The sequence below is a fragment of the Rattus norvegicus genome, chromosome 11 (assembly GCF_036323735.1).
Source record: "Rattus norvegicus strain BN/NHsdMcwi chromosome 11, GRCr8, whole genome shotgun sequence".
NCBI lineage: Eukaryota > Metazoa > Chordata > Mammalia > Rodentia > Muridae > Rattus > Rattus norvegicus.
In genome coordinates, this window is record NC_086029.1 from 74,338,543 (window position 1) to 74,357,140 (window position 18,598).

Consider the following 18,598-nt stretch of genomic DNA (forward strand, 5'->3'; position numbering starts at 1 on the left):
GTGTTATTTTTACAAAAGGGGTGGCATAGGCCACTACAAAGATCAATAAATTTTGAAGAGATTCCATACGAATAAACATTAATTTTTTTTCTCTTTTTGCACTCTTTCCAGGAAAGCAGGTAGGTTAACTGTAGAGCTACCTTACCCCCTCTTCTCCTCGAAAACACATCCCGCAGTTTCATCTTCAGCTTGGTAGCGGATCTCCTGTTACACCCTCATCTCTCTCCCTGCCCTCATCTCCAGGAGATCACACAGATCTTCTCCAAACTTCCTATCCACTCATCTTATTATTCTGCACCTCAATTCCAGCTGCTATTAACTGGGAATCTGGCAGGCAAGCGTGCCAGAGAAGCAAATAGGCCAGTGAAGAAGGTAGGCTAGGTGCACATCTTCACTTCTCTTCTCCTACACATCCAATCACCAAAACTCATTCCCAGCTCTGTAGCAGACTTCTGGCGCCCTCCTCACTTTCTGCCCCCATTTCCAGGGTCCTGCGCAGATCTTTGTGAAACACCTTGCTTTTGCTCCTCAAAACCTCCTCAGCCTTTTCTCAGCCCATCCCCATTTTTAAATGACAGCTCGCAACAGCTAGAAAATATTTCAATATGAACCCCTAGTGCCCAAACCTATGAGAACACCACAAGAATTTCCTATCAGACAAGAAAGTCAGTACACAATTCTAAGAGGGCAACAGAATACAAGGAACAAAACATCTACTGAACAGAAACAGGATGAGAGATCACACACAATTTCTTACCCTTATTTCTTATAACATATAGGTCCTTTACATATATAGCATGGCTTCCAGTTTAGTGATTTATGGAATTTCAGAGGGTGTGACTGACTGTTTCTTGTGTCTTCTCTTGGACTTTTTTTAATTCTATTGGTTTCTGATCATTTGTGTGTGTGTGTGTGTGTGTGTGTGTGTTTGTGTGTGTCTGTGTATGTGTGTGTATGTGTCTCTCTGTGTGTGTTTGTGTCTGTGTGTCTGTGTATGTGTGTGTGTGTCTCTCTGTGTGTGTGTGTGTTTGTGTGTGTGTCTGTGTATGTGTCTGTGTGTGTTTGTGTGTGTGTGTGTGTGTATGAGTTCTTTGAAGTCTTTTTTTTTTCCAATGAGAGACAGAAAGTGGATCCAGATGGGGGAGGTGAAGAGAAACTGGAAGGAAAATATCTAGGGGAAACAATAGTCTGGATATATTTTGTGAAAATAAATCTATTTTTAATAAAATAAAAAAATAGTCTCCAGATATATTTTAGGGCATAAATCAAATAATTTGTCAAATTTAGTTAGAGACTAAACAATAGTTAAAAATCCTAGAAAGCCTGGAGAAGTTTAATTTGAATGAGTTACCTCATTTGTGAGCTTACAGGGATGTCCTGTCAATAGAACAGCAAGGGCTTTGGTGACAATCGCCTTTTGTCCGGAATTTCTGTGGATGGTGTTAGAATTCATGACCTCCACAATTCTACTTCTCTGTAGTGGAGAGGGTATTGTTTGACTGACAATATTTCAGTAGTAAAGTAGCAAACCTCAAGCACTTGAGAGTTATATTTCTCTTGGTACCCATATGGAAGCTGCATTTAGTCTTTAATGCTTAATCCTAAAATACTAACAATGTTCTTGAAAACTTCTTTTCCTAGAATGAGCTAAATTTACTCCCCATGACTAGAGTGCTAGAATGAAATTCAAGCTGTCAGAATGAAGGTCAGAAATACAGAATTTAGCCACAGAATGGGGGGGGAAAAGTCCCCTAGTCAATCCACAGTAAGAATGCTGTTGACTCTGATTAAGGAAAACCTCCCACTGGATAGATGCTGACTGTAAGTCACCAAGATTGCTCCCAAGAGAGTAGCACAGCCTTTACTCTAGTATTTGAATGGGATGGCATACCAAGGTGGGGGTCTTCTCAAGGGCAGTCCAGCACAATGAAATATGTGTATGGATTGTTTCAGAAAGGCAGCAACCACAATAGGAGCAGGGCAGAAGTATTGTTTTAACCAGAAGTTGACCTACAGAATGTGGCTGAACTCAAATAACTTAAAGAAGGAGATGTAGAGAGGAAAACACTTCATGGGAATTGACGCTGATGCCTTTTAAAGAAGCAAACTAAGTAATCCGGTTTGACTTCTTTTTAATTAAAAGTTGTTCTTCTTGAGATGTACAGCAAAACTGGCAGATTCACAGGGTGATGCTGGAACAAAAAGGTTCCTTCCGGCTCAGAGGAGGCTGCTTCTGGCATTAGCCCAGGGCCTCTCTGGGAGGAAAATACAGGATAAAGTAAGAGAAGCTTGAGTGTTTATTTGAAAAGAGGAAAAATGCTACAAACAGATGCGGTTAAGCAATTATAAGACTTAATGTAAGAAGGAAATTTTGCTGCTATTTAGGGAAGCTTTCCAAATGCATCAGTAAAACTCAATCCCCATGGAGGTCATTAAAATATAGTTGTCAAAACCCTACCCCAGACTAAGAGTGTCAGAATCTGCTATGCAGACAGGTTTGGAAATCTCTGATCTACAGTGTCATTCACTCGTCACCAGGCTTTCTCCCTCCATGTCTGACAGTTTCAATCCTGAAACTTTCCTCAATAATAAAGTAGGACAGATAATAATAACCACTAATAATCGTAAGGCTACATCTTCTGGTTTAATAATCATAACAGCCCTGGATGCAGACTATGATCTTATTTTGCAAATCAGATAAAAACAAGATCAGAAACTTTGCAGAAACCATCGTTGAAATGATACCCTGAGAATTCGATCAGCTATGCCTCACTACCTCATGTTCATTCATTTTAGTGTCTAACAAAGGGAGAGGTTGAACCAACTTCATGAAATAGCAAGTATTCAATTTTTAAACTTATGAAACTTATGATTTATGTCATTTAATTTAGGGAGTTCACAGTCACAGAAGACAAAGTACTGAGCGGGCATCACTGTGAGAAAATAAAGCTATATGAACATTGTATTTTATACATAAATCTTTTTCTTTCAGTGCACAGAGATTTGATAGTGCTAGAAAGAAAAGCTCTTCTTAAATTTCCTTAAGTAAGGAAGGGATATTTCACCTTGGGTTACTTCTGGATGTCTCTGAAACCTGCCTTTGGCAAGAGTAGGAGCAAGAGCATGCCAGGGAGTACTTAAGCAAATGCTTGATCGGAGTGCTGACACAGGCTGAGTGGCAATAGTGAAGTCTTACTGTTGCTTCCGTTGCTGTATGTTACTTTTGTTGCTGTATTTGCTCAATCTATCCCTGACTTCATACCTAATCATTTTCGGATCCCCCTTCCTTTCATCCAAATTTTCTTAAATATCTAGTCTAACCATGCAAAAGGGTTAATTATAATCATGAGAAATGAGCCAAAAGGAGATATGCCTTCTTCCTCCTTGGTTCATTTTATTCAAAGCTCAGAAACATGCTCATACTGCTTTGGGGATAAAGGGCAAAGCCTGAGAAGTTAAAAGAGAAAATTCAATATATTGTAGAGTGGTTGACACGTAATTGCTATGTTACCTATCATAGTTACATAGGTGTGTTCATGTGTGTGTGTGTGTGTGTGTGTGTGTGTGTGTGTGTGTGTGTGTGACCTCAACTTGATGATGACTATAGCATGGCCATCACTACAACCTTCTGTTGCTAAATGATTTTATAAGATGAAACTTGTTTCAGTATCTAAAATCATCCAGGCATTAAAAAGAGCATGAATCAGTAAGGACGTAAAGGAACAATATAATTTCTATCAGGAATCAGTACTAGTATCTTCTCTGTAACCTGTACCTCTCTATACCTTAACAGAGAGGAGAAAGAGAAGATTATCTACATAGGCAATTCCAAGACATTTACACAACCTACTGTGGTTAATAAGTGATTCATTAAAGTTGTAGGATAAAAATTAAACATACAACAATCAGTCAGATTTCAACAAAATAACAATTTTAACATAGCTGAAATTGTAAACACAGTCAAAATGGCTGTTGATCCAAAGGAAAATACTTTTATATATACTCAAAAAACTGTAGATGGGATTTGTATGCTAAAAAATAAGTTTAACGACCGGAAGTCCCACACCCACGGATCCCGGCCCCCAGCAGCTCTCTGCTCCCAGACCCGGTGAGAGAGAGACCCAACCGCCTGGTCAGGTGGGCACTCCTGAGGCTGCAGAGCGGAAGAGACCACCAACACTGCTCACCCCTGCCCACATCCCTGGCACAAGAGGAAACTGTATAAGGCCTCTGGGCTTCCGTGGGGGAGGGCCAAGGAGTGGCAGGGACCCTGCCAGAGACACCGCCGGACCCTGAAGGAAACAGACCGGATAAACAGTTCTCTGCACCCAAATCCCGTGGGAGGGAGAGCTAAACCTTCAGAGAGGCGGACAAGCCTGGGAAACCAGAAGAGACTGCTCCCTGCACACACATCTCGGACGCCAGAGGAAAAAGCCAAAGACCATCTGGAACCCTGGTGCACTGAAGCTCCCGGAAGGGGCGGCACAGGTCTTCCTGGTTGCTGCCACTGCAGAGAGCCCCTGGGCAGCACCCCACGAGCGAACCTGAGCCTCGGGACCACAGGTAAGACCAAATTTTCTGCTGCAAGAAAGCTGCCTGGTGAGCTTGGGACACACGGAAGCAGAATTTCTCTAGGACCGGGCACGTTCTGTGTTTACCGGAAGTCCCACACCTGCGGATCCCGGCCCGCAGCAGCTCTCTGCTCCCAGACCCGGTGAGAGAGAGACCCAACCGCCTGGTCAGGTGGGCACTCCTGAGGCTGCAGAGCGGAAGAGACCACCAACACTGCTCACCCCTGCCCACATCCCTGGCCCAAGAGGAAACTGTATAAGGCCTCTGGGCTCCCGTGGGGGAGCGGCAGGACCCCTGCCAGAGACACCGCCGGACCCTGAAGGAAACAGACCGGATAAACAGTTCTCTGCACCCAAATCCCGTGGGAGGGAGAGCTAAACCTTCAGAGAGGCAGACAAGCCTGGGAAACCAGAAGAGACTGCTCCCTGCACACACATCTCGGACGCCAGAGGAAAAAGCCAAAGACCATCTGGAACCCTGGTGCACTGAAGCTCCCGGAAGGGGCGACACAGGTCTTCCTGGTTGCTGCCGCTGCAGAGAGCCCCTGGGCAGCACCCCACGAGCAAACCTGAGCCTCGGGACCACAGGTAAGACCAAATTTTCTGCTGCAAGAAAGCTGCCAGGTGAACTCAAGACACAGGCCCACAGGAACAGCTGAAGACCTGTAGAGAGGAAAAACTACACGCCCGAAAGCAGAACACTCTGTCCCCATAACTGACTGAAAGAGAGGAAAACAGGTCTACAGCACTCCTGACACACAGGCTTATAGGACAGTCTAGCCACTGTCAGAAATAGCAGAACAAAGTAACACTTGAGATAATCTGATGGCGAGAGGCAAGCGCAGGAACCCAAGCAACAGAAACCAAGACTACATGCCATCATCGGAGCCCAATTCTCCCACCAAAACAAACATGTAATATCCAAACACACCAGAAAAGCAAGATCTAGTTTCAAAATCATATTTGATCATGATGCTGGAGGACTTCAAGAAAGACATGAACACACTTAGGGAAGCACAGGAAAACATTAATAAACAAGTAAAAGCCTACAGAGAGGAATCGCAAAAATCCGTGAAAGAATTCCAGGAAAACACAATCAAACAGTTGAAGGAATTAAAAATGGAAATAGAAGCAATTAAGAAAGAACACACGGAAACAACCCTGGATATAGAAAACCAAAAGAAGAGACAAGGAGCTGTAGATACAAGCTTCACCAACAGAATACAAGAGATGGAAGAGAGAATCTCAGGAGCAGAAGATTCCATAGAAATCATTGACTCAACTGTCAAAGATAATGTAAAGCAGAAAAAGCTACTGGTCCAAAACATACAGGAAATCCAGGACTCAATGAGAAGATCAAACCTAAGGATAATAGGTATAGAAGAGAGTGAAGACTCCCAGCTCAAAGGACCAGTAAATATCTTCAACAAAATCATAGAAGAAAACTTCCCTAACCTAAAAAAAGAGATACCCATAGACATACAAGAAGCCTACAGAACTCCAAATAGATTGGACCAGAAAAGAAACACCTCCCGTCACATAATTGTCAAAACACCAAACGCACAAAATAAAGAAAGAATATTAAAAGCAGTAAGGGAAAAAGGTCAAGTAACATATAAAGGGAGACCTATCAGAATCACACCAGACTTCTCGCCAGAAACTATGAAGGCCAGAAGATCCTGGACTGATGTCATACAGACCCTAAGAGAACACAAATGCCAGCCCAGGTTACTGTATCCAGCAAAACTCTCAATTAACATTGATGGAGAAACCAAGATATTCCATGACAAAACCAAATTTACACAATATCTTTCTACAAATCCAGCACTACAAAGGATGATAAATGGTAAAGCCCAACATAAGGAGGCAAGCTATACCCTAGAAGAAGCAAGAAACTAATCGTCTTGGCAACAAAACAAAGAGAATGAAAGCACACAAACATAACCTCACATCCAAATATGAATATAACGGGAAGCAATAATCACTATTCCTTAATATCTCTCAATATCAATGGCCTCAACTCCCCAATAAAAAGACATAGATTAACAAACTGGATACGCAACGAGGACCCTGCATTCTGCTGCCTACAGGAAACACACCTCAGAGACAAAGACAGACACTACCTCAGAGTGAAAGGCTGGAAAACAACTTTCCAAGCAAATGGTCAGAAGAAGCAAGCTGGAGTAGCCATTCTAATATCAAATAAAATCAATTTCCAACTAAAAGTCATCAAAAAAGATAAGGAAGGACACTTCATATTCATCAAAGGAAAAATCAACCAAGATGAACTCTCAATCCTAAATATCTATGCCCCAAATACAAGGGCACCTACATACGTAAAAGAAACCTTACTAAAGCTCAAAACACACATTTCACCTCACACAATAATAGTGGGAGATTTCAACACCCCACTCTCATCAATGGACAGATCATGGAAACAGAAATTAAACAGTGATGTAGACAGACTAAGAGAAGTCATGAGCCAAATGGACTTAACGGATATTTATAGAACATTCTATCCAAAAGCAAAAGGATATACCTTCTTCTCAGCTCCTCATGGTACTTTCTCCAAAATTGACCATATAATTGGTCAAAAAACGGGCCTCAACAGGTACAGAAAGATAGAAATAATCCCATGCGTGCTATCGGACCACCACGGCCTAAAACTGGTCTTCAATAACAATAAGGGAAGAATGCCCACATATACGTGGAAATTGAACAATGCTCTACTCAATGATAACCTGGTCAAGGAAGAAATAAAGAAAGAAATTAAAAACTTTTTAGAATTTAATGAAAATGAAGATACAACATACTCAAACTTATGGGACACAATGAAAGCTGTGCTAAGAGGAAAACTCATAGCGCTGAGTGCCTGCAGAAAGAAACAGGAAAGAGCATATGTCAGCAGCTTGACAGCACACCTAAAAGCTCTAGAACAAAAAGAAGCAAATACTCATCAAAGGAGGAGTAGAAGGCAGGAAATAATCAAACTCAGAGCTGAAATCACCCAAGTAGAAACAAAAAGGACCATAGAAAGAATCAACAGAACCAAAAGTTGGTTCTTTGAGAAAATCAACAAGATAGATAAACCCTTAGCCAGACTAATGAGAGGACACAGAGAGTGTGTCCAAATTAACAAAATCAGAAATGAAAAGGGAGACATAACTACAGATTCGGAGGAAATTCAAAAAATCATCAGATCTTACTATAAAAACCTATATTCAACAAAATTTGAAAATCTTCAGGAAATGGACAATTTCCTAGACAGATACCAGGTATCGAAGTTAAATCAGGAACAGATAAACCAGTTAAACAACCCCATAACTCCTAAGGAAATAGAAGCAGTCATTAAAGGTCTCCCAACCAAAAAGAGCCCAGGTCCAGACAGGTTTAGTGCAGAATTCTATCAAACCTTCATAGAAGACCTCATACCAATATTATCCAAACTATTCCACAAAATTGAAACAGATGGAGCCCTACCGAATTCCTTCTACGAAGCCACAATTACTCTTATACCTAAACCACACAAAGACACAACAAAGAAAGAGAACTTCAGACCAATTTCCCTTATGAATATCGACGCAAAAATACTCAATAAAATTCTGGCAAACCAAATTCAAGAGCACATCAAAACAATCATCCACCATGATCAAGTAGGCTTCATCCCAGGCATGCAGGGATGGTTTAATATACGGAAAACCATCAACGTGATCCATCATATAAACAAACTGAAAGAACAGAACCACATGATCATTTCATTAGATGCTGAGAAAGCATTTGACAAAATTCAACACCCCTTCATGATAAAAGTCCTGGAAAGAATAGGAATTCAAGGCCCATACCTAAACATAGTAAAAGCCATATACAGCAAACCAGTTGCTAACATTAAACTAAATGGAGAGAAACTTGAAGCAATCCCACTAAAATCAGGGACTAGACAAGGCTGCCCACTCTCTCCCTACTTATTCAATATAGTTCTTGAAGTTCTAGCCAGAGCAATCAGACAACAAAAGGAGATCAAAGGGATACAGATCGGAAAAGAAGAGGTCAAAATATCACTATTTGCAGATGACATGATAGTATATTTAAGTGATCCCAAAAGTTCCACCAGAGAACTACTAAAGATGATAAACAACTTCAGCAAAGTGGCTGGGTATAAAATTAACTCAAATAAATCAGTTGCCTTCCTCTATACAAAAGAGAAACAAGCCGAGAAAGAAATTAGGGAAACGACACCCTTCATAATAGACCCAAATAATATAAAGTACCTCGGTGTGACTTTAACCAAGCAAGTAAAAGATCTGTCCAATAAGAACTTCAAGACACTGAGGAAAGAAATTGAAGAAGACCTCAGAAGATGGAAAGATCTCCCATGCTCATGGATTGGCAGGATTAATATAGTAAAAATGGCCATTTTACCAAAAGCAATCTACAGATTCAATGCAATCCCCATCAAAATACCAATCCAATTCTTCAAAGAGTTAGACAGAACAATTTGCAAATTCATCTGGAATAACAAAAAACCCAGGATAGCTAAAGCTATCCTCAACAATAAAAGGACTTCAGGGGGAATCACTATCCCTGAACTCAAGCAGTATTACAGAGCAATAGTGATAAAAACTGCATGGTATTGGTACAGAGACAGACAGATAGACCAATGGAATAGAATTGAAGACCCAGAAATGAACCCACACACCTATGGTCACTTGATTTTTGACAAAGGAGCCAAAACCATCCAATGGAAAAAAGATAGCATTTTCAGCAAATGGTGCTGGTTCAACTGGAGGGCAACATGTAGAAGAATGCAGATCGATCCATGCTTATCACCCTGTACAAAGCTTAAGTCCAAGTGGATCAAGGACCTCCACATCAAACCAGACACACTCAAACTAATAGAAGAAAAACTAGGGAAGCATCTGGAACACATGGGCACTGGAAAAAATTTCCTGAACAAAACACCAATGGCTTATGCTCTAAGATCAAGAATCGACAAATGGGATCTCATAAAACTGCAAAGCTTCTGTAAGGCAAAGGACACTGTGGTTAGGACAAAACGGCAACCAACAGATTGGGAAAAGATCTTTACCAATCCTACAACAGATAGAGGCCTTATATCCAAAATATACAAAGAACTCAAGAAGTTAGACCGCAGGGAAACAAATAACCCTATTAAAAAATGGGGTTCAGAGCTAAACAAAGAATTCACAGCTGAGGAATGCCGAATGGCTGAGAAACACCTAAAGAAATGTTCAACATCTTTAGTCATAAGGGAAATGCAAATCAAAACAACCCTGAGATTTCACCTCACACCAGTGCGATTGGCTAAGATCAAAAACTCAGGTGACAGCAGATGCTGGCGAGGATGTGGAGAAAGAGGAACACTCCTCCATTGTTGGTGGGATTGCAGACTGGTAAAACCATTCTGGAAATCAGTCTGGAGGTTCCTCAGAAAATTGGACATTGAACTGCCTGAGGATCCAGCTATACCTCTCTTGGGCATATACCCAAAAGATGCCTCAACATATAAAAGAGACACGTGCTCCACTATGTTCATCGCAGCCTTATTTATAATAGCCAGAAAATGGAAAGAACCCAGATGCCCTTCAACAGAGGAATGGATACAGAAAATGTGGTACATCTACACAATGGAATATTACTCAGCTATCAAAAACAACGAGTTTATGAAATTCGTAGGCAAATGGTTGGAACTGGAAAATATCATCCTGAGTGAGCTAACCCAATCACAGAAAGACATACATGGTATGCACTCATTGATAAGTGGCTATTAGCCCAAATGCTTGAATTACCCTAGATCCCTAGAACAAACGAAACTCAAGACGGATGATCAAAATGTGAATGCTTCACTCCTTCTTTAAATGAGGAAAAAGAATACCCTTGGCAGGGAAGGGAGAGGCAAAGATTAAAACAGAGACTTAAGGAACACCCATTCAGAGCCTGCCCCACATGTGGCCCATACATATACAGCCACCCAATTAGACAAGATGGATGAAGCAAAGAAGTGCAGACCGACAGGAGCCGGATGTAGATCGCTCCTGAGAGACACAGCCAGAATACAGCAAATACAGAGGCGAATGCCAGCAGCAAACCACTGAACTGAGAATAGGACCCCCGTTGAAGGAATCAGAGAAAGAACTGGAAGAGCTTGAAGGGGCTTGAGACCCCATATGTACAACAATGCCAAGCAACCAGAGCTTCCAGGGACTAAGCCACTACCTAAAGACTATACATGGACTGACCCTGGACTCTGACCCCATAGGTAGCAATGAATATCCTAGTAAGAGCACCAGTGGAAGGGGAAGCCCTGGGTCCTGCTAAGACTGAACCCCCAGTGAACTAGTCTATGGGGGGAGGGCGGCAATGGGGGGAGGGTTGGGAGGGGAACACCCGTAAGGAAGGGGAGGGGGGAGGGGGATGTTTGCCCGGAAACCGGGAAAGGGAATAACACTCGAAATGTATATAAGAAATACTCAAGTTAATAAAAAAAAAAAAAAGAAATACTCAAGTTAATAAAAAAAAGTCTAAAAGAAATGTAAAGAATAAAGGAAGAAAGTTGCTGCATGAAATTTTGTGAATTTAAATAAATCCACAAGCATTATTAAAAAAAAAAAAGAAGTTTAACATGTTAAATATCAGTGCTCCACAAACTGATTGTAAGTTAAATCCAATTTCCATAACAGCACAAGCCCAAACTATTCCTAACTTCATCTTTAAGGATAATTTATATTCTATTTCTTTTCATCTTAACATTAATTTTCTATTCTAACTATGCAAAGTAATTAATATAATAATGAATAAGCGTATTCTAGGCTACGAAAGAGCTAACAAAAAACTTGTCAGAGAAGCATAAGGAGGAAGTATCCCATTCAACCTAAAACCTGCTGTATAGTTACTGTGATGCAAAGATATGCGCAGACACATAGGTCAGTGGTAAAAACGAATGAACACAGAGGGACCCTCACAGCGACAAAGCTCTCAAAGGATGCTTTACAAATACACAGCAACAGTTCTTTGGGGAAATGTATCCTTTTCAACAAAAAGCAATATAACCATGTATCATCCACCAGTGAATAAAGATGAACCCTTCCATACTTTATTCAAAATTTAAGCTCAATCATCCCAAGACATTAAGCTTAAAATATTGGAAACCAAGAATATTAGGAAACATGGAAAAACCTTTGAACTCTGATGTTATCCTGAGATTTTTATATTTGACTCTGAAAGGAAAATTCTAAAAGACAAAGTTCATAAACTATACCTTATCAAAATATAAACCTTTACTCTGTGAAAACTCATGGGAAAGGAGGGAAACAGCAAACTACAGACTGGGAATAGATATTTGCAGATCTCAAAAGATATATTAGGCATCAAGACTTTATAAATATTTCAAAGTTCAGCAGTAAAACACAAAAAATGAACAAATCTGCCAGTGGAGAGGGTACACATGACAGTGATACATAGCAAACAGGCATGTAAAACTGTTCTATGTCACAGCTAATATTAGTTATCACAGAAACACATAGTGAAGCTATAAGTACGTTCTCTCACATGGCTGTCTAACCATGAACTGAACAAGAATGGCAGCAATCAATATACTAGTGTAAATTGGAGGAAACCGCCAGAAATCAATCCTATACAACAGGCAACTAAAGAAAGCTAGGATCAGGAGATGTGGTATTCCTGAGAGAAGAGCATGCCAACAGAGTACCCAATACCAAATGGCCAGCCCTGAAGACATATATACATGTAACCTCACATAGACTGAGCTGGTTATATTTATATTTAGGAATACATATTAATACACACAGATACACATCAAAAAAAGAAAAAGAGACTATGAATTGGAAAGACAGCAAGGAGTGTATGGGATGGTTTGGAGTGGGGAAGAGAAGGAAGAAATGATATCACTATAATCTCAACATAAATGAAAACAAAAGGAAAAAAAAGAAGTACTGTGTAATAGCAACTTCCTGTGTGGACCAGTTCTGAGAAACAATCACTCATACATGACTGAAGGGAATTCAAAACGGGACAGACACTTAGTTTGGAGAGAATTAGGTAATTTCTTAGAAGCATATGAAAATTGCCATTCTGGGTCTTGGTCATCCTAGAGAATTAAATAAAACTTTTATATTTATTCAAACACACACACACGCACACAGACTAGCTAATAGCTGTAAGCAACCTACATGTTTAAATATAGAGATCACATTCCCCAAAATATCAATTATCAGTAAAATTTAAATATATAAATCAATAAGCCTGATGGATTTCTAGAATTTATGTTAAATGATAAGGACTAATGTTTAAAATCTGCAAATTACACGATTCTATTATAAAACAGTGTTGAAATGACAATATCTTAGAAATGGCGGAAATTTTATAAATGGCTGGCGTTATGGAACAGGAGATGGGAAGCAGGAGTGTGTGGTTATAAAGGGTCCCAGGCAGTCATTGTTGTCATAATGTAGTCCCCTTCAAGGTCTGGGTACAATGAGAAAGCAAGCATGAAAAGAATGTGCGAGAGAAAATAGGAAGGAGGGTTGAACGTAAACCAACATCTCAGCAGTTTGAGATGACCTGTAACTCAGAAAATCACTCCAAATGTATGCGGCTGCTTAGGGTCTACACATGACTGAGTCACTAAACATTTGGTCCTAGATGGGGAGGGTTCACGGGGTTCCATCCTTCTTAGGAGGCTAATTGTAGTCTAGAGGTTCTGGAGTAGAGGAAACCATTGTTTTCAATAATGTAGCTAGTGGCGAGTCACTCCTGTTGCAGTGGATGAGTTCACAGCCATACCCATGTAGGTGGTCCTCACTAAGTCAAGTAGAAAGGAAGATGAGAGAGGATAGAAAAAACAGACATGACCAGAAGGTGGTAAATGCTTTTGTAAAACTTTGGAAGAGCTATGGTTGCCTGCACAAGACCTGGACAGGATCAAATCAGTCAACATGGAGTGTAAAGAGCGTCCAATTCCCCAGTTTGTAGCTGAGAAGTTGCAGAGTTGACGGTTTCAGGAGATGCAGATTTAGTTCTTTTAAAGGTTTGTTCCCTGACAGGTAGACCCAGCTCCAATAGCAGGCCATACTCTAAGTATATTAACAACATAAATTGCGCTTAATGAGTTTAGAGAGGGAGAAGGAGAGAGAGAGAGAGAGAGAGAGAGAGAGAGAGAGAGAGAGAGAGAGAGAGAGATTGATTTTTGCAGTAAGTGAGGTAATGGGGTCATCTCAAAAGTTAGGGGAGGGGTGGTGAGATAATATGGTAAGTCTGAAAGCATGTAAAATTCTCAAAGAATTAAGAAATATTTTATTTAAAAATAAAAAAATAGTATTGGAAAACAAATGCAACCTTTTAAGCACATGCCTTTCCCAGCTCACTTTTTCTTTCTTATTTGTAAAATTCATTCTCTTGGCAATTTCCTTTATATACATGCAAGTATTTTATGAGTAAGGAGCAACATTGGTATGTCTCTGGCTAGCAGGATGTGTTCTGAAGAAATCCGGAAAACTGAGGAAGACATTGGCACCTCTTATGAGCTGTAGTCTATGGTTTATAAAACGTTCTATTTTGATTTTTTTTGCATCTTTTCATTTTTCTTTCGTTGGTTTTAATCCAATTTTTTTCACATAGTGCTGTTCTTAGTTATATGTAATGTTTGTTATCTGCTTTGCATCCTGAATATTATTTCTTTCCTGAGAGATCACCCAAAGGCAATATTTACTCAACAACACTCCCGAGGGCAAACCGGAAGAGATATGGTGGTCCTTGATGGATTACATCTCCATTGCTAAGGCCTTGGTCTCCATATGCTTTGACATAGTGAGGAGCAGTGTCCATATCTATGAAGCAGTACCCTTGGTTTTCACCACATAACCCGCAAAGTCTATTGCTAATGCTAATTCCTATTGGCCTTGTGGCTTCATCTCAAGACTGTAGTTTACAAATGAATTGTCCAGCCGTGAACTCACTTTTCTGACTGACCCATGATGTCCTGTTTGTCGTTGTCATGGTCTGTGGATGTTGCGGAGTCATTTTTTCTTCAATTTTTTCCCCAGGGCACTTTATATTCAGAGCGATATCTTTGCCAGTGCACTAAATTGAAGGCTGGAAGTGCTGGGCATAAAGAAAACAGAAGATACAGTCCTGTCCTTGGAGAGTTTATAAGTCATGAAAAGGGCTTGGGAAAGCTTAGGAAGCAATTTGCAAATGGACACATTAATATAATGCAAACGGAGTACTATATTAAGGCCTGTCAGAATCCGCAGCCAAGGAAGGATAATAAAAATAATAACTAGAATTATAACATCTTTTCTAATTTATAAATACCTCCCTTGCTTTAGCTCATTTGTTACAACTCTGTCAAATAAATGGCTAACATTTTCTTATCCCTGTGCTACCGAGGTTTAAAAGGGGAGCTAGAGTTTGTCACTAGTGTGACAACCCGTGGGCCCTAAGCCTTTGCTGTCTGTGGCTCCTTCAGGATGAGAAGAGAAAAGATCAATCTTGAAGACAGTGAGTTTGGATAAAGACTTTATGGGAAGTCAATTGTGCACAATGGTAGATTCAAGCAGGCAGGATATTCAAGTTTCCTGTTAATCTTGATTAAACCAACCAAACAAGAACTGAATCCCTTCACATAATCCAGGAACTATTTCTAATTATTCATTGCTCAGAATTAACTGTGAATGATGAAAGCCACTCTTTGTGTGGAGATTGTTTCTCTCTTGTTTTGAAAACTTTGTATTCAACAGATACATATGATATCATATGACGCCGTTCCCGAATCAAAGAGGAGCTATGCTCGTTGAAAAAGATCCTGCACATCCTTAAACAGCAGAAGTAAAGGCCAAGTCAATCTGTCTTTGAAAGAAATAGCAATTCTTCCTCCCACAATTGGCACTTCATTTCCATCTTCATTCAATGAAGCCCACAACTTAAAATGACAGCCGTAGAAGAGGGATGAAAGATGCAATGTTGTCATATCATTTGCACTGTCCATCACACATGATTAGCATGGAGATTTGCAAAATGTGCAAACTCTACCGACAGGCTTACCAGAAGAGCCTGATTCTCCTTGCTCATCTGCCTTGCTCTGCTCTGCCCTGCCCCAAAGCGCTATCATTTATCAGTGTGTGATGTGGGGGTCATTAACATCAGCTAGCATGAAGCACCAACTAAGTCCTCTGAATGTTGCACCATGACAGAGGACAGATGAATATGACATAGTTCCTGATCCTAGAATGATGAATGCTTAAGAGAGTCTGGCTCTGAGGATCATCACCTAGAGTATGATGAAGGCTGCACGACAATCACAAAGGGAATGTTGAAAGACAATGCATAACATTGAAAAGAATTTTGTAATGTTAATGGAAACGTATTTGTCATAGTCTTTATCATAGTAAGCTCTATCTATAAACATTGCTTCTTTGAACTTTAATGCCCTCATCCATAACTTATTCATTATAATGAAAGACAGAATCCTTCATTGGTAGGAACCATAATAAGAAGAAACTAGCAAGGGATATGTGGACACTTAGTTTGCTAAACATCAAATTAGGAGGTAACAACACTGAAGGTGAAAAAGACTGTGGATAGAGGGAAGAATTGAGCAGTGGGATGAACCAGGGTTGCTGGAAAAGCACCCGAATGAAGCCAGAGTGTTGAGAAACAGAAAGCAGAGCATGAGAAAAGGAAGAAAGCATGAGGATGGAGAGGAGAGTAGGAGGCTCATAACATGGTATAACAATCTGTCAGAATGCAGGCTTCTGAAGGGTAAAGACCATCTTTAACTCCACCCACAAAACTTAAAATAGTGTGCTATGTGCTGCACCCTTAGTAGACATTCAAGTCCTATTTTCAGAAATAAGAAAACTTGCCACATTAGAAGATCTGGCCAAAATCATCAGAGAGATACATTTCAATTTCTCATGAAATCACCCTGTCTTTCTTTTTCCTTCAGGCTCTATTTCTATAGAGTAAATTGAATTCATTTCTCTGAGAAAGGCAACAAGACACAAACATACATATTGCAAAGGTTAAAAAAGTATCAGCATCAAAATAATAGGTACTAGACTCTGCAGACTGTTAAAATTAATTACAAGCTCCGGTGTAGTGACTGTGTGTGAGCACAGCCCACCCAGAAGTTGAATGAACTCAGACTAGCAATTATGCGTGGCAAAGTAAGTTATTCAGATACTCATTTGTGTTCTGAGTGCATATGCTACTTCTGTAATTTGTATGTCTGTTTCAAGGAGATGGCCAGATTCCCATATTCTCCTAACAGGGAGATGCTAGTGGTGCTTGAGATTGGCACAACCTGTTCAGTGTTTAATCCTAATTAAGGTTATAAATAACCCAACACCATTGGAAAAAGAAAAGTTCTCAGAGAAGATGAAAGAATAGACCTAGAGAGATTATCTGAGTGGCTTTCTAAAAAACCTTAGGATGCTTGTCTTATCCCTTTTTTGGCAGAACCTAAAAATACAAAATATCTAGGGAGAAGAAGTTTTAGGCTAGATCCCCAGAAGGTACACCAAAGGAGTATGGATTCTAGATATAACAGATATTCTTCTTCCCAACTTTAGCACAAAAGCAACAGAATGTTATCTGTGCTTTTCTGCTGCTGTCATCAACTACCACAATGCTAGTAACTTAAGAAAGTTGCCTATTTTGGCCTAAAAGTATGAATGTACCATCTACTGTGTGGGGAAATCATGATGACTGACACTTCAGGCAGCTGTTCACATTGCATCTGCAGAGACGAAAGAGAACAAGAAATGCTTGCTTCCAACATCAGGTTTAGTCCAGAAGCACAGCCTATGAAAGGAACTGCCCATGGTTAATGTAGGTAATACCACCTCATTAAACTGTATCTATATCATCTTCAGAATCATGTCTCCAGAGTCTTATCTTGTGATCAAGCTTAGATACTCTCAAGGTAACAACCCATAATAACCATCACAACTCCATCCCTTGCTGACTCAATAACTACATACATAATATTTAAGCTATTACCTTCCTTCCCTTAACCTTATATGTCCATGATAGGTCATAATGCAAAATGCATATATACAGTCCACTGTCAAAAAGTCCCCAAGGTCTTCCATTGTTCCAGCATTATTCAGAATTCTGGGTCCATGTCTTTTCTGAGACACTCAAAATCTAACTGTGAACTCATTCAAAATTGAAAATACACACTCACCACAAACAGTGTCACAGATCCCAAAAATGGATGAAGGGGCTTATCAAGAAAAGATCAGACCAGAGCAAAAACCAAATCCTGAAAGGAGTAAAACAAATGCTGCAGCTTATGTTTGTATGTGGGGTTCATCAGCGCATATAGCATCTCCCTTGGGCCAACTCATTCCATGCCTGCCACTTTCTTCAACAAATGTAACATGGTCCTGGGATCCCCACCTTTCTGGGGTTTCCACTACAACTAATCTTCATCTTCATGTCTTTACATAGTAGCCTTTCAGAGCCTGTTTTTCAGGGACTCTGACCAGACTGTATATCCTTTCCTCTATGTCTCTCTGAAACTAGGACCAAAACTCTACGACTCCCTCAATCTTGCCTTTTCAGCACCATGTGGCAGATATTCATAAGTTTTGCAGCCATCTGAAGATAAAGCCTGCCTTGAGTGGACAACAGCTGTGGTAGCCTCTGTATACTTTGTTGACAAATCTATAAAAGTACTTTCCTAGGCTATTGTTTTGAGCAAAGAAGTCCTTCTTCAGCATCTGGTTTACTCCTTTCAAATTAATTTACCTTGTCTCCTGATGGAGCAGTTGATGATTCAGGTCTTGCCTTTAGGGTACCATTCCTTTTGTCCCAATGAATGCAATGGGTCTACTCTTTTACAAGGAGATGTGTTTGGATGTCTACACTCTCATTAAGCTCTAGTTACACTCTGAGTTAAGCTCTAAGTAAGTCTACTTACTCGTCATTAAGCTCAAGTTAGCTGAGCACATCGCCTTTGTAGTTAGGAAGCAGAAAGTAATGAA